The sequence below is a fragment of the Mesocricetus auratus genome, unplaced genomic scaffold (genome assembly GCF_017639785.1).
Source record: "Mesocricetus auratus isolate SY011 unplaced genomic scaffold, BCM_Maur_2.0 Super-Scaffold_100694, whole genome shotgun sequence".
Taxonomy (NCBI): domain Eukaryota; kingdom Metazoa; phylum Chordata; class Mammalia; order Rodentia; family Cricetidae; genus Mesocricetus; species Mesocricetus auratus.
The window spans coordinates 4,457,448-4,479,801 of NW_024429268.1; the positions used below are offsets into that span (position 1 = coordinate 4,457,448).

Sequence of the window (22,354 nt, forward strand, 5' to 3'; positions counted from 1 at the left end):
TTCCTCTTAGTAATATCTTATAATCACACTCTGTTTTACCAAAACTTGACTTTTTAGTTAAAATAAATGCAGGACCCATAGATTTAACTCTTCTCTTAATACAGGGCGCATTATTTCCCATAAAGATCTGTTGCTTTCATCGGCGCTCTATCCGTTCATAGAGTTAAGGATTATTTGTTTGTTTGTTGTTTGTTTATTTAACAAATGGCCCGGCTGCACACCCAACGAGGTGGAACTGCATCTCCATCCCAGATGAAGAGTGTTGCATCTTGGAGCAGAAATTGACAGGAAGGAGGGCCTCTGAGATGAAAAGGGGCAGGAGAGCCGAGCACCGCCCACACTCCCGCGTGGCCAATCAGTTCTCGGGGCCTGCCCATCGCTTGCTCCCCCGTCTCTGCCTGTGACTTTCCACGTCGTCGTCGCCCCCACCCCCCCCAATCCCAGCCTCTGGTCCACCGCCCATTCCCTTCTAGGCCCGAAGCTTTTTCTCCGCTCTAGGGAACCACTGGCGTCCCCTCCGTAGCTGTTTCGTTTGTGCCCCTCCCCCCAGAACCTTGCACTTCGGGGAGCAGCGAGGCAAAGAGTGAGTTGGGGGTCAGCGGCCCGGGTCTGCACCCGAAAGAGGCCTGCGGTGACTAAGGCCACTGCCAGAAGCGCGGGGCGCTCCGCGGGAAAGGGGAAGGGTGGCGAGTGTCCTGGGGGAGGGGGGACTGCGTGGTGGGGAGGGCTGGGGGTGGGCACCCTGGGCGTGCCGAGGTGGCTGGGGTGTTCCTTGGTGGAGATCGTCCTCTCCGCCGGCTTCTGAGCTTTTTCCGCGGGCAGTGTATCTCCTTTAGGGTGTCCTTACTGTTGTCCCTTCGCCCGCCAGGACGCCACCCCCCTACCCCCAGTCTCATTTCCTAGCTGCAAGTGGTTTGCGTTCAGCAGGGAGCCGTCGATCAAAGGGACCTCAGGGGTGACGTAATCACACCCACCGGAGGGGAGGGGGCGGCTCCAAGGTAGAATTCTTTTAGGGCCACAGTCTCCGTTTTGCTTCCTGCCCACCCCAGCTCCCAGGTAAAAGTCCTCTGCCTCCCTGTGCTTTGAGCCTGGAGTGAATTTGCGCTGAGAGGTGGGTGGGGAGGATGAGGGCCTGCCCGGTGCTGTGGGCATGGCTGCCGGGGATTCCAGAGAGCCCTGATGGTCTGGAATGCCTTTGGCCTGCAGTAGCTATGCTCTCCATTATCCAGCTGTCAGATAAGCACGTTACCACCCGCCTCCCCCCCCCCCAAGCTGGCCTTCTAGGTTGGTTCAACCCGCGGAACAGGGAATCTCAAAGGACAAAGTGGGAGGGGGGAAAAAAAGGTGATCTTGACAATCAGACAAAAACCTGGAGGCAGAAGCCCTTAAATGGATGTGAAGACGAGAGTCTAATGTCTACTGGCTGACCAACCTGTCTGTTCTCCGAAGGATTTGTGAACTGATTGCATTTCAGCGACTCACGTTCTGTTTTGCTTTGCTTACAATATTTTTTAAATAACATATGTATCTTCTCAAAGTGGTCCAAACTACAAGATAAGAAATGAATGGACATTGGGACCTTGGAGGCTGTACTGAAGGGGCTCATCCCTGCTCCTCCCTCCCTGAGACTTGGGGTCCTTAGTGGTTTTCCTCTTAATCATCTTTCTTGACGTCTTACACAGTTTTGTGTCTGCGTGTAAAATATATGTGTGCTGCGCTTATGTCTGTGTCTTACTTTCCTATCGTGAATATTATCCTGTCTATTCTTGCTTTTATGAGAGTCATCCTTCTTTATGCTTCTCTCATTTTTATTTCTTGTGTTTTAATACCCTGTATTTATTCCACTGTTGGACATCTGGGTTTCTAGCTTGGGAGATGTGTTTGTCGTTCAACTGGCAAACTATCCCAGCAGCAGGCAGTATAAAGTCAATAATAAAGAACAAGAAACCACTTCTAATATTTCCTCGACATCTCCCAGTTTCTGTGGGTCTAAAGTCGGCTCGGGGCTTTAACAGGGATCTCTGACTGGAGATCATGTTGTAGTCAAGGGCCATTGGCTCAGGCTGAAACCACCGCAAGAGTCATAGGAGCTGACTCGGGATTGTTGGAGAGTTGAGCCCTTTCTGGCTTTGGCTAGGCATATCTTCCTTTGCAGTGTGGGCCTCTTTACAAAGACTTGCTGCGACATAGAATCTTACTCCCCTCACCCACACCCCAGAGGGAGGGCTTGCCAAAAGAAAGGCAAGAGCCAGATCTTTTTCCTTTCCTAATCTCAAAAGTGACACCTCATTATTTTTGTCATTTTTTTCTGATCCTTAGAAGTGATTCACACACACACACACACACACACACACACACACACACACACACACTGGGGTAGATTTTGCAAGGGCGTTGATGCCTTCAGATGAGCATTCTAAAGACCGCCTACTGTGGCAACTGCATAATGTGTTCCAGTATTCATGACTAAATGCACTAAATGCTCAGGTATTTCTCTAGAGTTTGCATCCAAGAGTAAAATGAGTAGGTCATAAGATATATATATATATATATATATATATATATATATATTCAACTTTATTAGGTCACTTCCAAGCTCTTCCTCTCTCATGCCAAACTAGCTGGCACTTCCTCCAGCAAAAGGTCAGCGATCTTGACACTCTGCAGACCCGGCATAATGCATTCTATTTTTAGTCAGTCTGTCAAGTAGGGAGTAGTTGCTCTCTGCTAGGATTTTACTTAGCATCCATACAGCTAACAAAGCTGCTTTGTTGTAATTATCATTTCTTTTTATAATTTATTTCTTCTTTAAGGTTTGTTTTATATTCCAACCTCAGCTCTCCCTCCCTCCCCTCCTCCTACCCATCTCTCCTCCTCCTTAGCCCACCTCCCTCCCTCTACTCCTCTTCAGGGGTAAGGGCTCCCATAAGGAGTCACCAAAGTCTGGCACATTAAGTTGGGGACAGGAACAAGCCCCTCTTCCATGCATTAAGGTTGACATGACCTTACCACCATAGAGAATGGGCCCTTTTACTAGGGCTAGACCCTGGTCCTAATGCCAGGGGCCCCTCAGATAGTCCAACCTTCACAGCTGTCTCCCACATACAGAAGGCCTAGTTTGGTCCCATGGAATCTACCACAGTTTAGGTCTAGAGTTCATGAGTTTCAGCTGTGTCTGTAGACGTCTCCATTATGATCTTGACCTCCCTTACTTACGCATTCCCTCCTCTCTCTCTTTAGTTGGATTCCCAAAGCTCAGCCTGGTGCTTGGGTGTGAATCTCTTCATCTGGTCTTATCAACTCCTGGATGAGGGCTCTATGATGATAGTTGGGTATTTACCAGTCTGATTACAGGGAAAGACCAGTTAAAGCATCCTTTCCCCAGATAGGAGTCTTAGCTGGGGTCATCCTTGTGAATTCTTGTGAATTACCCTAGCACAAGGTTTCTCCCTAAACCTGTAATGACTTCCTCTATTAAGATATCTCTTTCATTGCTCTTCCACTCCACCCCTCCTCCCCCCCCCTCAACAATCCCATTCCAAGTTCTCATCCTCACTCCCATCCCCTTTACCACCCCCCCTCGCCCCAGTTTGCCCAGGAGACCTCATCTAATTTTCCTTCACATGTGGGTAGTAGACATAAAGTAAAGAGTAACCAGACTGCAGTCCACACAGCTCTAGAGAAGCTAGGTAATAAGCAAGCTGCTTTTGAATGTGATGCTAAAGGGTTCGGCTTTCTGTCTGCAATTCTGACAACCAAGTTTGTATGTGCTCTCCTAGTAAGTTGTTTTTCTGCACCTAATTGACCTTGGATTCTTTCCTTCATATAATCCATATCTCAATCAATATTTAATTCATAGTATACGCTGCAAATATCTACCTCCAGGTTGCTTCTGACATTTTCTTTCTCTTTATCTCTCCATGTCTCGCTGTGAGAAATTCAAAGTTTCTAGTACTTTTTTTATAGTGTGTCTTATTTAAGAATTGTATCTTCAAGAGGCGGGAGAGACAGTTCCATGGATAAAGGGCCTTGTTGTGCAAGTATGAGGGTCACAGGGCTTTAGTACCAAGCTCCCTTGTAAAAGCTGGGCTGGTGTGGCTGACCGCCTGTAATCCCAGTATAGAGAAGACAAGGGACTCCCCCACCACAAGGCAAGGTTACCTGCTACAATGTCAAATTCTCAATCTCAGGTCCCAGCCTCGGTTAATACAGTGGAAACAATTTCACCAGTTGTCTCTGTGGCTATTGAAAAGATGGCTCAGTCATTGAGGGTGTGCACTCCTCTTGTTGAAGGTTGGAGTTCAGCTCCCAGCATTCATTTCCCAAGCACCCATAACCACATGACATCTGAAGGCAGGGGATTAAGGAGTTCACCAGACCCAGGATAAAGATAAATAGGTGTCTTGGGGGGAATCACTTACACAGATAAGAGTAAATAACCACCACGGTGTTCCTGCTCCAGAAGATGCATTCTCTGCCCTCCTGAGCAAGAGAAAAGGAGCCTGCAGCTACTCTACCTTAAAGGGATCATGTCATGATCTGAAACCACACCCAAAGGGTGTGGCTACTTTGTCAGGTTCACTGGCAAGGCCAGATGCCACTACAGACATCAACAAGCAGGGACACACATGTACATGTAAACCTATAACAAGTGCATCTATACGCATGCAAACATAGATATACACACACATGCATGCCACACACACTCAGGCACACACAGGACACAATAGTGTTATAAATTAACTTGCTCTATTGTCTTCCAGTGGTTTCTAAGACTGCCAGTAGCTTTGCATATGGCAGTCAGGCTAAATCCACATGAGAACTGATTACTTTATTGCTTATTCCAATGAATCAAATTATCCATATTTGTATAAATTTAAGTTCCCTACTCTTATGAATATACTTGTCTTTATATAATAATTACTTGCCAATCAAATTTGATAGAATTTATTAATCATTTTATTTACCTGTAACTGCTTTCAAATCTGCCACATGAACAATAACATAACTAAAAATCATGACAATTTTGCTTCTCTCTTTATCTTCCTATCTTTAATGTTTAATTTCTTTTTTCCTGCCTTCCTGCTTTGGCGTGGACCATCAGTACTGTACACACCTTACGAAGGTTTTACTATGTAGACTTTAAACACCACTTTTACACAGTTACCTGGTAAATTCTTCATTTGGTAAGTATGTTTATCATAAGTGGATGCGTTGTTGGTTGCTTCTGCGGCTATTAAAAGCATCGTGTAATTCACGGGGAGGGGAGTTGGCTCAGCAGTGAAGGGTGTGTACTTATCTTGCTGAGGTTTGGAGTAGCTCGCTGTCCCCTGTAACTCCAGCTCTAGGAGGAGTCAACACCTCTCACCTCTGTAGGACCCTGCACTCATATGCACATAGCTAAACACACACACACACAGACACACTATAAAATAAGATAAAATAAACCTTTTCTAAAAAAATGTATCACGTAATTATCTTACTTTAAATACATTTAGGTGGCAAGGCATAGCATTTAACTTCTAATAGTAAGCTAGCGGATACCTCTGGAATGAACCCTCTCTAGTGTATGTGGCATTTATTCATAGCATGTAAAGACAAGCTTTATTTATATTTGTATAAGCCAAACATTGGTCTATAGTTTTCCCTTTCTGTGCAATCCTGATCTGCTGGCGGTGTCATCTCTAAATAGGATGGGTAGTGTCCTTTCTTTGCCTATTATGAAAAATCTGTACAATGTTGCAATCATTCAATACTTGACTAGTAAAACCTTCTGGACTTGGAGTTCAGGGGATTTTTACGCTTGTTGGTTTAATTACCTTAATAATTATAGGGAATGCCTTTTTGTTGGGTTGTTTTGTGTGTTTGTTTTTATCTTTTTTTTTTGAGATAGAGTTTCTCTGTGTAACATTCCTCATTATCCTGGAACTCACTTTGTAGACCAGACTGGAACTCACTGCGATCCTCCTGCGTCTGCCTCCTGAGTGCTGGGATTAAAGGCTTGAGCCTTTCCAAAATTAGATGTATGTTTTCATTTGTAAGTTAATTAGAATAAAACGATTTCATTATTTAAAATACAGGTTTTCTTATGGAGTCAATTTTGATAAACTGTGCATATGTATTCAGTATTAATAGAATAGAGACATTATTGGTTTAAATCTTTCTATCTCTACTAATATGACCTTTCCTTTAGCAATATGTGCATAATTTTTATTCCCACTTTGTTTTAATTGTTTTGCCAGAATTCAGTGTACTTTATTGTCTCTTACACACACACACACACATACACACACTCACTCACAAACACACTTTTTTACCTCACTAGTTTTTACTTAGCTCGTTGATAGAATTTTCTTCCTAAGCTTCTGAAGTTTTAAGGCTACATTGCTGCATTTTACCTGTATCCCACAAGCGTTGACATGAAGATTCTTATTACACAGCCTTAAGAATTTATAATTATCACTATGGTCCTGTTTTATTCACATTTTCTTTAGAAATGTGTATTGTGTCTGAACATGCAGTGTGTTCACATTTGTCTGTGACAGAGTGTGCATACAGAGACCAGAGGTATTGTTTTTCCAAGATCTGTCCATCTTCTCTGTTGAGAAAAGGCCATTCCCTGGGACTTTAAACTCACCAATTGGGCTACGCTGGCTAGCCAGTGAGCTGCAGATACCTGTGCTTGTTTACCAAGCTCTGGGATTACACATGCCATTATGCCGAGCTTTTTATTGCTCCGTGATGTGGTTTGACCTCAGGTTTTTTCACTTTTATGAAAAGAAAATCAGCTGACATTTTCTTAGTTCAGAAATGCACTTTTCACTTCCTATTTGGTCATAAGACGCTTCTTTTGTCATCATGTAGTGAATGCAGCCTATTTCACCCTGTGGTCAAAGAACAGGATACTGACTCTGTTGAGTTACTAGAACTAGGATTTTCCTTTGAGGTTGGAAAGAATGTACACTGCCTAATTAGATGATGTTATATGTATACTTTTAAAAATATTATACATTCCAATTTTATGGATCCTCATTAAAATTTTGTCTGCAATAATTATCAAATACAGAAAGTTATGTTAAAATTTCTCATTATAAGGTAAATTTGACATTTCTCATTGTAGACTTTATTTTTCCTTCCTGACCATTCACTTTTTCTCTTTCATAAAGTCTTCTGGTGTTTTGTTCATTTGGGGGTAAGGCATATGTTTTTATTATATTCTGGATATACATATGCATTCTTCACAGTTATAATGAACTTCAAATATTGTCTCTGCTTTTTTAGATTGCCTCTTAACTTTGATAATGAGGGATTCTAATAAAAATAACCGCTTCACTTTACTTAATTTTAATCGTCATTAAAAAATAACATATTTTGAGACAAGGTCTCACTTTGTAACTTAGGCTGGCCTCGAATTCACAGCACTGTTGCTTCTTTAGTCTCCCAACTGTTAGTCTTATAGGTGTTCGCCATCACAACCAGCTAATCCCCTTCAGTTTTAGTCATCAAAGCAAAAACATTTGTAGTAAGTACTTGAGTCCTGTTGAAGAAAACTGTGTACCTAGTTCCCCAAATCTGCCCTATGCTTCGTTGTTTCTTTACTGGCACTAAAGCTGTAGTTTATCTCCAATTATTCTTTGTGGGTGATCTGAGATGTGAGCTAGGGTTTATTTATTTTTTCCATAAAAGCACCTAATCAGTCAAGAGTTAGTTATTGAAAACATATCTTGACAGTAACAGATTGATTTGTCGTAAAGCAAGTAACTGTATATATGTGTGTGCTTTCAGACTTTTTAAAAAATATCACTGAATTTGGGTTATACTTGGCTTGCAACTTTTAAAATGTGTTTATTTGTTGGCTCATTTTGAGAAAGTCTCACTGTTTTTCTCTTGATGGCCTCCTATTGTCTATGTAGACCTCCTATTGTCTATGTAGACCAGGCTGTCATTGAACTCACAGAGATCCATCCGCCTCTGCCTCTGCCTCCTGAGTGCTAAGACTAAAAGTGTGCAGCACCACACTCAGTTTTTGCATAGAGTTTTCATTGAACACTACTATAGATTACTGGCTTTATTCTTTATTGTTAGATTTTGGAGGAAATTCTTGGATTTTTAAATGTATATTAGTAACACATGGTGTTAAATGCTTAAAGAATTTACTACAGGATTATTTCTGGATCTAAATGTGTTGAGCAGTGTTCTTAAAGTTTTGATAAAATGACCATCATGGGTAGGAAAATTTATACTTCTGCTTCTTCTAATGTCGTTTTGGATAAATTGTGTTTAGAAAGAATTTGAGCATTCATCTGAATTTGTCAAGCAAAGAATTTGGCACAATGAAATTCTTAGCATCACTTCGTGATATTTCCAGTGCCCTTCGGGGATGTGCCAGCACAAACTTTTCATTTCTAATAAGCAACTCACTCTCACCCTCCTTCCCCTCTTCTGTTTACTAATCATCCTTCCTTTGCTCCATTAAAACCAGCTTTTGTTTCTTGTGAATCTACAAAAGTTTTTAAAATTTAGATTTCTTCTCATATGTTCATTATCCTTCCATTCATTTTATTTAGCTTTAAGCTATTGTTTTCCTGCTAATTTAAGAGAGAGGCTCAGTTTGCACACACACACACACACACACACACACACACACACACACACACTGCTAGTTTCTTCCAAACAACCAGTTTTTCTTCCAAAACTTCTGACTTTTTTTCTTCCTATCCTTTTTACTATTATAACTATCGAGCTGAAATATTTTCTGATTTCCATTATGATTTCTCATTTGACTTAAGGTGCTTAGAAACTTATTATTTCAGAGCTGGGAGGATAGGATGGTGAATACAGCCCATGCCATGCAAGCATGAAAACCTGAGTGCAGATTGTGAGTACCCACATACAACGATGGGTTTGGCAGCACGTATCTGCAACTCTGATGCTGAGTGGAGTATGGACCGGAGGATACCCAGAGCTTGCTGGCAACCCATTCTAGTTAATCAGTGAGCGCTGGGTTTAGTAAGAGATTCTACTTCAAAAAAGAACACAGGGTGATTGAGGAAGACACTGAATGTCAGCCTCTGACCTCCACGCACATGGCTTCTAGGACTGCACATGCATGCCTGCTAACACACAGCATACACTAACACACACGCGCACACACACACACAGAGAAAGATAGATACACAGAGAGATACACATACCCAGTACACACACACACACACACACACACACACACACACACACACATTATTTCAAATAAATGAGAATTTTCTAATGGTTATTCTTTCTATTTGAATTCCATTATTATCAGAGATTGTATTCCTTATGCATATGAAAACTTTCAAGTTGTTTTATGCCCAATATATGATACCTTTTGGGAAAGCATTGAACATACTTGTGAAATGATATATTCTGTTGTTTGGAATGTATATGAGCTGTAGATTTAATAGGTTCCCATTTGTCAATTACATTATTCAAATCATCTACCTCCTTGTCTTTTGGCCTTTGTTTTACTGAATAGGTCAGAAACATATATTTAAATCTGCTCTGTTTGTGGATTCATTTTCACTTTGTTTTTTTTTTTTTGCCGTTGACTTTGCTTCATGAATTTTGAATTATATTAGTAAGAATACAAATTTAAGGCTGGTGTGTTGTTCTGAGGTTACCATTGTGAGTCTTGTTTAAATTTCTATCTGGCAGCATTGGCTGCACTGGTGTTTACTTAGCCTTTTACTAATTTCCTTTAGTGTCAGCCACCTTTCTGTCATTGTAACAAATGCTGGAGATCACCAACTTAAAGAGAGAGATGGTTTAATTTCCAGTTTTGGAGGTATCTTTTTATAACTGATTGGACCTGTTACTATTGGGCCTGTGATGGGGTACTGCATCATATCAGGGAATACACTGCTAGTGCAAGAAAAACAAAGCGTGTGTTTTCCACCTTCGTTGGCACACCCCCAGTAACCAGAAACAAGGGTGTGTTTTCCGTTGTTTTCATTGTCACACCTCCAGTGACCAGAAGTCTTACACTAGACCCCATCTCTGAATGTCTCCACAGCATCCTATTAGCCATCAAAAAATAAGTCTTTACCTTGTGAGCCTTTGAATGGATGTTGAAAACCAAAGCTGGGTATGGTAAAACACGCTTATCATTCTAGAACTTGAACAAAAGAGGCAGGGGGATCTCTGTGAGCCTAAGGTCTAAATAATGACTTACAGGAGAACCAGGGCTACACAATGAGACCCTGTCTCAAAATAAAATAAAATAATAAAACTTTAACAACTATAAATCTCCATGTCTATATATTTAAAATAATTCTCTTTAACATTTAATTATTTTGTGGGCAATTATTTATTTACTGTGGGGAGAGGCATATGCCATGGTGTGTGTGTGTGGTGGTCAGAGGACAATTTTTGGGAATCTGTTTCCCCTCCACCATGTGGGTTCTGGGTACTGGGTATGAGTATTTGCTATGCAAGCATGAGGAACTGGATTCAGGATTAACAGCAAATGCCTTTACCCATCTTTCCAGCTCCTGGTCCTCTTTTAAATAAAGTTCTTCCTATAGGTAAATTTTTTAACCCATTTACATTTAATAGGGTTATTGATTAATGGGTATCTTAACCATTTCAGGCTTCTGCAACAAAAATCCTTTAGACTATGTAGGCTAGCCCCCATATGCTGTTTCTCATGGTCCCAGAGACTTTGGTGTGTGACATAAGGATGGGGCAGGTGCTGTGTCTGGTGAGGGGAGACTTCCTGGTTTGCAGATAGATGGTCACATTCTCACTGTATCTCCACTAGTCCAGGAGAGGAAACATTAGTCTCTTTCTCTTCCAGCAAGGAAACTAACCATGAGTACTACACACTGTATGACATCATCTGAACCTCATTGCCACTCAAAGTCTCCACTTCCATGGCAGTTTGAGTTTCAACAAGTGGCTCTGGAAGGAAACAAAGGTGTCCCCAACAATGGGGTTGGAGTCTACTGAGTTGAGCATTGTTTTCTCTTTGTTCTTTCGCTTATTTTCTTACTTCCTTTGGAATCAAATATTTTATAGTATTTTCTCCCTACATATTACTTTTGTAGATGTGAATGTGTGTTGTGTTGTTGTGGGTACAGCACAGGTGGGTTAGGGGAGCACACACACACACACACACACACACACACACACACACACACAGACCAAATAAGGTAAATGTGTGTTCTACTCTGTCACCTTGTTCCCTGAGGAGAAGGTGACTCACTGAACCTGGGAGTTGCTATTTCTGCTGTAGTGTCTAACCAAGAAAGTCAGGAGATCATCCTGTCTCCACATCACAGCACTGGGGGTTAAAAGTATGCTTTATGGCAATCCCTGGCCGTTTAAGTGAAAGCTAGGTATTAAATCCAGTTCCTCATCATTGGAGAACAAGCACTCCTACCCACTGGGCCATCTCCCAGCCCCTATATTATTTAAGAATAATATAATTTTATCACCTTTAATGGTAATTGTGCATAATATGACTTAACCTTACAGTCTTTATAACCTCAAATTGTTATTTTTACCTATGCTACTTTTACCTATTTCAAAAACAGAGTCTTAATCCAGTTACTCTCCATAAGTCAATCATTCAACTGTGTTAGTCATATATTTAATTTCATTTTATAGTTTACCACAAGACCTGATGCTTATATGTTTTCAAAATCCAATATTCATTTACATTTGTACATGGTTTACAGCACACTCTGTTTTTTTCCCACAGTGTGGTGTGTCTGTCTGGGGTAGTTTTGCTTGAGCACAAAGAGCTCCTTGGAGTAGCTCTTGTACTGTGTTCTGCTGTTCCCAAGTTTGTTCAGACTGTGGTTATCTAAAACTGTCTTTATTGGGGCTTTAACTTAGAGGGTTATTTTTTTTTTCTACGCGCACAATTGTAGGTTGGTTGATTTTAGTTCCTTTCTTCCAATTTTAGGCTGTCCCTGTTTCCATCGTTCCTTTTTGAAAGCCAGATGTATTTTTGCTACTTATAATAGAAAGTATCTTTGTCCCTGGTTGGTCTTCAGGTCTCTGTAAGTCTGATTTTTAGCGGCTTGACCATGCAGAGTGTGGATTTCTTCCTATTTATTCTGCTCAGAAGCTCAGAGTGTCTTAGTTTGTGTTCTAATGTTTTTCATCTGCCTTATGTCATTCTCAGACATTAATTCTAAGCACATTGCTTCTCTTTGTCTCCTTAGGACACCAGTTGTACGCATTTTGTAGCTTCTTGACACGCCTCATAATTCTGTCCGTCTGTCTTTAGATTTGTTTTTAATGCGCGTGCGTGCGCATGTGGGTGTGGCACCTGCAGAAACCAGAGGAAGAGGTCAAATTCCCTGGAACCAGGTGCTCATGAGCGGTCATGATGTGGGCACTGGGCCTGACCCCCTGTTCCCTGCAGTAGTAGTACCACGTGATGAGCCATCTCCCACATATCGGAGCCACTCAGAAACCTTTTTCTCCCGTCTGTTGTCTTTCTTGGATTCTAGGCCCTTCCCAATTCTTAGCTTTCTTCAGCCTTTCGCTGGGTTTAAGATATTGTTGATGAAAAATATTCTAAGATCCTGGTTGATGTTGCTGTCATCCAAGAGGACTGGACTAGAATGCAGAAAACATTCTATAAAAAAAAAAAAAAAAAAAAGATCTCAACCTACGGGTCTTAACCCCTTTGGGGTTTGAATGGCCCTTTTACAGGGGTTGCCTAAAACCATCTGGAAGCACAGGTATTTACATACCATTCACGACAGTAGCAAGATTACTTATGAAGTAGCAGCAAAAGCAATTTTGTATTTGGGGGTTACCACACCTTGAGGAGTTGTATTAAAGGGACCCAGCATTAGGAAGGTTGAGAACAAATGGTCTAGAAGAAAATTTTCCCACCTTCAGACCTTTTTTTCTGTTAGTACTGGCATACTTCAGGTTTGACTTTGCTCTGAAAACATAATCCTTACCGCTAAAATGTGAATTTTGCTAACTTGTCAACTGCACTCAAAGCGTGTATACAGGAGCCTTCTTGTTTTAGCTTGACGTCCACTACCTTGTTTTCAGATGCTGAGATTAATGACTTTTTGGTGAGATTTCTTGGAGTCTTTTCCTAAAATTATCATAGGAAACACCCAATGGGAAAAGGAAATCTCAACGTAGAGGCTTTTTGCTCGTTTGTTTTAGTTTTTTGTTTGCTTTTTTGTTTTCTCAAGGCTCTCCTTCTGAGGTCTGCCTTTAAGCTGCAACTTGTTTGCTGATCTCCAACTGACTAGTGGGGCTGACAATAGCCTCAGTTATTTTTTCACTATGAGTGGGAAAATGGTCAAATGGAAAAAATTTAAGGAAGGTGGACTCCTGCATTTTCTGTTCCTGGAGGACTTGTCTCTTGAACCCCTTGTCAAAGGTCTTGAGTTGTTTATTCTTTGGAAGACGCTCTCTATATTTTCTGGATTTTTTTTTCTGTCTTCAGTGGGTCTTACCCCAAAGATACTATTCTCACCAGCTGATTTCTCACCATGATTCCCTAACTTCCCAGTTTGTTTATCTCAGATCATTGTCCTTATTCTCAAGATACTTTCTTTTGAATTTCCTTTAATTAGATATGATAAATCCTCATTACTTGATGGCCTGAAACAAAATGATTAAGAGGTAGCTTGCTGGCTGTGAATTCCAGATTACTTAGGTTTATGTTTGTTTGTTTGTTTTTGTTTGTGTTGGAATATCATCACATGTCTTCTTGCTTCAGAGAAAGCTGTGTGATGTGTAGATATCAGCTACTTCTCAACAATCTGAATTCTTTTTACCTACTAGAATTAGCTTTACTCACCCACCATCACATCATTGATTCTTTCTGTCCTTGAGTTCGCTATGATATACCTTTAAAAAAATCTATCTTGTTTGAATGTGTTAGGTTTCCTGGATCTGAGAACTGGGGCTTTTCAAAAACTATAGAAAATTAATGCTACTTCCTGGTGTCAAAAATAACTCTGGTATAATTTTTCTTTAATATTTACTTTGAGATCAGAGTAGGTACATGTTGAGTTTTCTTAATGTACCCTCCATATCTTTTATTCATTTTTGTATGTTCTGTATTCCTTTGCTTCCCTCCATTCTAAATGCAGTTCAATAGTTTTTATTTAGTTTCCTCTGTTCTAGATCCAGTGCAATAATTTGCACTTACTTTTGTCTAACCTTCTATTTACCCTATTGAGCAATTGTTTTTATTTTGAACATTAATTTTAACTATCCTATTCATTTGTAATTATGTCTGAATTACAGATTCACACTTGTTTTAAAATTTCTCCTTTGTTTTCTATCTGTTAAATATGGGAGTTTATATTCTATGCCTAATACTTCTCTGATTTCTACCTGCTTCTGATCTCGTTTGTGATGATTCCCATTCATGGTCTTGCCTGGAATGTGTGTTGACTTTTTACAACTATTATTGTAAGATGCTTCTTTTGTGTGAAGGTTTTTTCTCTGTAACAATCCTTTATGTACATTTAAATTAACTTTCTCCAGAAACAACCTGTATTAGTTTCTACGTACTTAAAATACTACTGAACCGGGACTATTTTAAATTCTGTTATTTGCTTGGTGTTTTCAGTTAGTAAAAGTTGCAATCATTTAGATGCTAAATCTATGTGGATGACTGATGTGAGGTTAGCTTTCCCCTCATCCTCAGGAAAGCTAAGATAGGCAACTTGTATTAATTTCTTCATTGTTGGGTAATTTATTTCTTGCTAAACTTACCTCATAGGAGTACTTCTCTAGTCAGTGACCCCTGTATCACACCCTTCACAAATGTGTGTTTGCCCACGCTGTCATAGCCTGGTAAATGTGTGTTTGCCCATGCTATCATAGTCTGGTGATGCCATAAAGTCACTCTTCGTTCATTCTCCATGGTTCTTCAAAACCATCATGGTAAAAACTAGTTCCTGTTCTTGCTTTCCTTGGTGTCCCCTAGTTTTAGTTTATTTTGGCTTTGCATGTTCCTTACTTTCATATCATAATGACACATTTACATGTTGTATTTGTAGTCTTTTATTTGTGGTATTTGAGACAAAAAACATTAAAGGTACCATTTTGAAATGAGAAACTATTTGCTAATCATACTTAGGTCTCTGTACCCAACAGAAGTTCATACACACATTTGTTTAAACAAACATGTACCAAGCACCATCTATAATACTATAAAACTGAAAGGTACCCAGTGCTACCCTTGCCACCTTCTCAACCACAGCACCATCCAACTATCACTATCACACTCGTTATTAAAGTAAAATAAAAACACATCATTTTTAGAAGGAATTTGGAGATATATGGAGAAACCAAAAGAAACGCGGAAGAGGGAAACTCTTTGGAAATGAGGGAAAAGAGAAAATGCATGCTGCAGAAATCGTGTAACGTGATCACTTCTCTACTCTGACAGCTGTGGGTTTTGCTTATTCTAGGCACTTCTTTGCCCAGCTCACAGCCATTTGTCCTTTTTATCAATCCAGTGGACACCATTTGCAGGAGTTACTTTTATACTGCTATTAAAAAAATACACTGCCAAAGTAGCTTAAGGAAGGAGAGGCTGGTTTAGGGTACAGTTTGGGTGGTGTTTCCTCATGGTGTGGAAGTCGCAGTGGCAGGAGCTTGAGGTAGCTCCTTACATTGCCTTAGCAGTCGGGAAGCAGAAGATGGTGAATGTCTGTGCTCAGCACACTTGCTACGTTCTATACAGTACAGAACTCCAGCCTAGGGAATGGAGCCACTCACAGTGGTGGCGCCCTCCCATCTCGGTTAACCTAATCAGGATAATCCTCTTTCAAGCATGCCCAGAGTCCGTCTGCCAGGTGACACTGGATCTCATCATGTTGCCAGTTGTTAGCACCTATCGTGCTGAGGAACACCAGTATATGATTTGGGTAAAGTGGGAAATTGAAAGAAAAAAAAATAAAGCACTGTTGTCAACCTGTACTTCCTCTAGATTGGGGAGTTGTTACGAAATCTTAAAGTGTATCACCTTTGTTCTCCTTAACCGTTGAGTCGCTTTCCCATAAAGATCCAACTTGGGAACTACCTCTTCTACCTGATACCAAGGGAATAGGGACAAGGAGGTTGAGGGGCGGGAAGTTGGGCCAGCACAGACCTCCTTTAGTCTTTGGGGACCACCATGAAAAGACAGAAGTGGCTTCCCTCAGGATTCTGCCCTTGAGATCACAAGCCACATAGACTCAAATACAAAAGAGTCAGGACTAGGAGGGAGAGGGAACTGGGGTTTTATGTAAAGTAAGATTGTATTTGATTTAAATAAAAAGTAATTAAAAATAAAATGTAAGAAGAAAGGGTCGAGACTAGAAACAAAATCCAAAAATCCCTGATACAGGTTTCACAAAGAGGTCAATACCAGCAGTTAAGCAGGAATCTAGTTTTTAAGTGATTAGGTTTATTTGTTTTTATTGCAAGACAACATAGGTCTTTATTAAAATGTTAATGAGGTGCATGAAGAATTAATATTTATAAGTAATGATTACACAGTTGCACCAGACATGATGATACATATCTGTAATCCCAGTACTTTGGAGGCTGAGGCAGGATACTCCAGAGTTGGAAGTCAGCTAAGGCTACTTAGTGAGACCAAGGGGTGTATGTCAGGGGAACAAAATTAGTAAGTGATACAATTTTCTTGTCTGAAGTAACTGATTCTGTTACTTTGGCATAGTTTCTGTATCATGTTTCTAATACAAAGTTAGAGCTGTTTGACTATATTAGATATTTAAAGAATATATAATAATGTATGCGCTGAGCACACACATGATAATATGATTTGGGGAGGAAGAAAAAGAAAGAGAGAGGGAGAGAGAAGAGAAGGGAGAAAAGAGGAAAGGAGACTGGAACAGGATGGGTAGGGAAAGGAGAGGGTTCCAGAAGGCTCTTCACAGAAGGTCGGTATCAGGAGATACAACTCATCGTTGGAAACAGGTTGTGCCTTTTTTTAACATTAAGTGGGCGGGGGGGGGGCAGGTGAATGCGGAGCCTGGAGCTAGCCTAGTAAAGTCAGTCTTAAACAATCAGTCACTGCTTAAGTAAGTGTGTGTGTGTGTGTGTGTGTGTGTGTGTGTGTGTGTGTGTGTGTGTGTGTTTCCCCTCTTAATTGCCAGGATAAGCGCGCCTAGGATGGGTCCCAGGTTTGGAATCTTAACCAGAGTCAGAAACTGACACAAAGCCAGTCCTGAGCAAACCCAGGCTTCTGGCGGAACTCCGCCCTCATCCCTCAAATGGCCAATTGACTCCCGGGATTGGGCCCCCTCTCCTGGCTCGTCTCTGCATCCCTGTCTCCACCCACCAGATCCCTGAGCTGTACTGTGTATTTCTGGGTCACACCCCTGCAGGAAGGACGCCCTTCCTACCATAGTGACCCCTTGACAGAAATTTGTGGACCCGGGGTCAGTCTTCCAAAGACAGTTTCTGCATCCAGAGCAGGCCCAGGCAGGCACCGGGGCGGGGTTAAGGGCCTCTGAGCTATTCTGCAGTCCCAAGAAAGAGACCCAAGTTCCCCTGTCCCTGAGAGCAAGAGATGTTAGCACAAGGTGGAGCTCTGGGCTCAAGGCTTCTTGGTGTAGGTAAAAAGCTAGGTCTTGTGCTTTTTCCCCCACCTCGACGTCTTCTGCACGAGTCTACGCACCTTCCCAGCTCTTACCCAATGTGTTGCTTTTCCCCCCTGAAGCTTAATGAACAAAAGCCTGACAATTTCTGCCCTTAGACATTTTTCATTATGAAGTATTTCAAAATTACATAACAAGATCCCCCCCCCTTCCTTCTCCTGCTCTCCTACTCTTCCTGTCCCTTTTCTGAAACCTAGCCTTCCTTGGAAGCATGTTGGCATGTATTCTTCTCATATAACTTTTACCTCCTATATGTAATTTTACATAAGCAGCATGCATGTTAATTCTGACGTTTGACCTCCCTTACCCCTCCCCCCACCGAAACTCATATTATGAGATCTTACCCTGACTTCTCTCATCAGAGTGGTCCATAGTGAGCATGTCAACAACCTCCTCCCTTAGCTGGGCATCCTGAGACCTGGACAAGTGAGGGCTATACTTCCTGTCTCTTGGATGGGCTTTACCTGGCAGGACCTGAATTCTGGTTATTCGGTTTTGTTCCAGGTGGTCCCGCTAACAAACCCTGCCGCTAAGCTCACCTGCCCAAAGGACCTTTGGTTGGTATTCATGTGACTGATTCGGGAGAGAGGCTATTGAAAGGAAATTAGGAAAGGAAGTGTGGTTTGTGTGTGCATCACAACCCTTCTTGGATTCAAAGAAAAAAATATATATATACATATATTCCTAAAACACTGAATCTTGGGATGTCTGACTATTTGTTTTGTCAGATAGTCATACAGTTTTCTTTATGCCTGGTATTCACTTGAGGACAAGAATTAGGCCATCCGTTTAAGCCTTCTATCTGAGACAATGGTATTCATTCATCATCCCCATCTTGCAGAAAATAAAAGGGGTCTAGATTGAGTAACTTCAGTCCACACAGCTGGTGGAGCACAACACTGAGGTTTGAATCAGTCCCACCGCCAACAGACATTCTCTGCATTTTACTTAACAAGACCTGTCGGCATAACAGCTTGGAGTCGCCACCCAGACAGGACCAGACAATTCATAAACGGAGGTCAGCTGATTGTCAGGAAGGAAAAGCTTCCCGGAGCAATGCACTTCAACTGTCTATTGTTCTTTTGACATGTTATTTTGCATGTACGGACGTCACACACCCGTGTGGGTTATATACAGTGCCCTCTCTCCTATTCCTCAGATCAAAGAGTATTGACAGGAAGAAAGGAGTCTTTCCTTCCTCATCCCCGCAACAAAAAAACCGAAAGCATATTCAACAATCCCTGCGATGCTTGTGCATCCCTGGGCTTGGTATCAAGGTCCATCCATCCTAAGCTAAGCAGGGACTTAGGTTCTGCGTGAGCATTCAGTAAGTCACAGCACGCACGTGCCTCGGTCTGTTCATCCTGTGCTGTGCTAGTAAACAGAAATAACCCACAGAAGTTTCAATAAAACGGCCATCCGCACTGTTAGGATGAGACCTCCTCTAGGTTGTCCCCAATCCTCTCCAATGCCTTGTCGCCTTTGAGCCAGCGACACAAAGAAGCCTTGTCAGCTGCCAAGCGCCGCCCCTCCGCGGGCTCCCACTCCAGCCAGGAGGAAGTGGGGAGGAGACTGGCTAGGAACCCCTCCTCTCCTCCTGTCCGGGTCTCCTCCCCGCTCGCCTCCAGGCTTCCAGCGGCGGCTGAGACGCCTCGGTGCTCTGCAGAGAAGCCCCCCGACCCGCCCGCTTGTTGGACTCTCTCGCAGCGCCAAGACAGCTGCCCTGGTGGGATCGCAGGGTGAGTGGCCCCGCTGGGACAGCCGGTGGGCGAACGAGCCTGTGATCGGGCCTGTGGCCGGGGTTGGAGGCGGGGGGGGGAGGCCAGGTCTGCTCGGGGGACGCTGGCGATCTGCGAGAGGGACCTGGGTGCTGCGGGCCTGGGTGTGTCCAGATCTGGACAGAGGCCCCTTGGTGCTCCCTGCCCGCCATCTGACGGTGATTTTGCTTGGCTCCGAGGCTGAACATCCCACCCTTCACCCCTACCCCGGACCCCGCTGTCTTGCTTCTACTGCCCTGGGTCTGACGGTGACGTTTTGTATGCAACCGCTTTGTGTGGGCGAAATCCAGACAGGCCCCACCAGCAGTGCCCACATCTTAACGCGCGGCTTCGGAGGAGGGGGCTGGGGCGTGCTTGTCACATAGGTAGCTTTGGTGGTAGAGCGCACCATTCCATCTTAAGTCTTCTCGAGTCTAGCCAACAGGGTCGCTAGGACCCAGATCGCTGGCCGGCTCCGCATTGTTCACAGCGGCCTGGAGTGTGGGTGTGTTTAGAGGAGAGGACAGTCTTCGGTCCAGAGGCCTGGAGAATCCGCAGCCTGAGATTTTTCCACTTGGCCGCCCTCCCCTCCTCTGCTAGCCAAACCTCCCTCCTCTTGCGGCCCCCACCCCTCCTCTGACGTCACCCCACATACCCTGAAGACTGGCCATTAGAGGGAAAGGGAAGGAGGAGAGAGGACGGCCTTAGCAGCTAGTCTCAGGCGTAGTTGTGGCCGCCCCCGGTGGTTTGGAGAGATCTTTATCACACAGCGTTATTTGATAGAATTCCTCTGGGGCAAGCAGACCCACAGCTAGGAGGCAGCACCTGGGGTTCTAACGGCCAAGGGAGGGTCTCTCAACTCTTGGGTCAGAACCCTCAATTACCTTGTTCTTAGTTATTCTGCGGGCAAAGTGAACGAAGGTGAGCTACAGGGAGACAAACCTCTTGGGAGCCGTGGAACGCAGGAGTCAGTGTGGCGAGACAGGGGTACGGGACCATGCAAGCCAAGGTTTTAATCTTACTCCTGTGGAGGATGGGATGCAGGGATCCAAGGTGGGAATTCGAGAGACACTTTCTTGGGGTGCTGATGCTGTTAATCTTATCACGTATATGGAAGCTTAACTTTTTAGTTGATGTATTGTCGTTTTATTGTCTATTATTCTGTGTGCATTACGCATTCTTTGCGATATGTGAATGAAACAATTCCTTAAGTTAAAATTAAATAAAGATGTAGGGGAAGCTGTCTAGGATGGGGTGCAAAAGGCAGAACTGAGTCAGTCTTCATTCTGGTTTAGCAGAACGTGGTGGACATTGGGGAAGATATCCAATGTGTAAGGAAAAAGAAAGGCTTCTTAGAGAAAAGGACATGGAAAAGAGAAGACATGGAGGATCACGTTTGGGATATTAATACGAGGTCAGGCTAGCCATTAACTTGGGAGTACCCCAGTTGTGTCTTTACCCTCGTACCCATCTTCCAGGCACACATCCATGGAAAAGCAACCTAGGGAGTGCAAACCATAAAGTGCATTCTCTAATCTCACATACTTAAGTCTATGTTTCAAGACCTGAAATCAAACCGAAATGCAAGCTGTGAGGGATCTTTTTTTCTGAAGATGGCCATACCTCCCCTTCCATATTTGAGTCTCTGGGACTGCTTTGTGTTGGATTGGAATGTCTGCTTTCTCCGTGCTGTATAGGCTGTGCCTGGGACACCTTTTGCTCTGAAAGAGACGGTAGTAAGTTCAAAGGGACCATAGTTAGCACAGGGGAGAGAGGATGGGAAGCAATTTAAAAGATGAGAATTTATATGAAGAAAAACTCTTCACCTCCTCCCTTTATAATGCAATAAGGCTTCCATGTTTAGCTGTGGCCTCCATGGAGCTCCTATGAGTATAAAGAAAAACTTAGCAAATGCTGATGTAGTCTTGCTGCTTAAGAACTGTACTCTTGAGTACAGAGATAGCTCAGTGGTTTAAGGGTATTTCTGTAACTCCAGTTCCAGAGAATCCAACCCCTTCTGGACTCTGTTAGCTCCTGCAGGCATATGGTCAGCGCACATACTATTCAGACATGTATCGTATTAGTTAGGGTTACCATTGTTATAATGAAACACCACGACCAAAGGCAAGTCAGGCAGGGAAAGGTTTATTTGGCTCACCCTTCCACACCATAGTCTTATCACTGAAGGAAAATCAGGACAGGAACTCAAGCAGTTCTGGAATCCAGAGACGGTAGCTGATATAGAAGCCATGGAGGGGTGCAACTTACTGGCTTCTTCATCCTACTTTTTAAAATAGATCCCAAGACTGCCAGGCCAGGGATGGAAGCACCCACAATGGGCTAGGTCCTCCCCCTATCAAGCATTAGTTAAGAGAATACCCTACAGCTGGATCTTATGGAAGTATTTTTCTCAACTGAGGTTCCCTATTTTCAGATGACTCTAGCTTCTGTCGAGCTGGTATAAAACTAACCAGCACACATGTACATGCACATAAAACGGATGAATGTTTTTAAGGAACTGTACTTCAGATCTACATTTCCTGTACTGGGATCCTAGATTCACTGCTCACCCACCTATGTGATATCAAGCAAGTGACAAACTCCCTGACTGCTCAAAAGATCTGGAGTTTTCTTCCCCAGAAACTGTACAATGAGAGTATAATATATGTCTCATAAGTTTGTCAGAATTAAATAAATTTAATAAAATATGTAGTACACTATGAGAAAGTTGATAGGGAGAATATTGCCATGACTGTCATAATTACTACAGTTGCTACTTTATTGTTACTGTTGTCTTGGCCACAGAAAATAGGTTCAAAACTTACATAGGGACTTGAAATCCTCACTGAAAATATGATCTAGATCATTCTAAGTAGATGCCAAGTAGATTCAGCTCATGTACACAGAAGCTAGCCAAGAGAACAACTAATGATACAGTCGTATGAGTGT

At 42.6% G+C, this 22,354-nt stretch overlaps 1 protein-coding gene across 4 annotated transcripts in view; it reads left to right on the forward strand.

Moving 5' to 3' along the window:
* Positions 1-410: 410 nt before the first annotated feature.
* Positions 411-22,354, forward strand: part of LOC101830101 (TRPM8 channel-associated factor 1) — a 42,994-nt gene continuing 21,050 nt past the window's right edge. The window contains exons 1-2 of one of the 4 annotated variants that reach the window (XM_013122777.3): positions 411-583; positions 5,105-5,186. The gene's annotated coding sequence lies outside the window, so the exon portion shown is untranslated. Of the gene's footprint in view, positions 584-5,104; positions 5,187-19,218; positions 19,388-22,354 lie in introns of those variants that run through there. The other 3 variants (XM_013122776.3, XM_005083065.4, XM_013122778.3) reach the window with 3 other exon arrangements.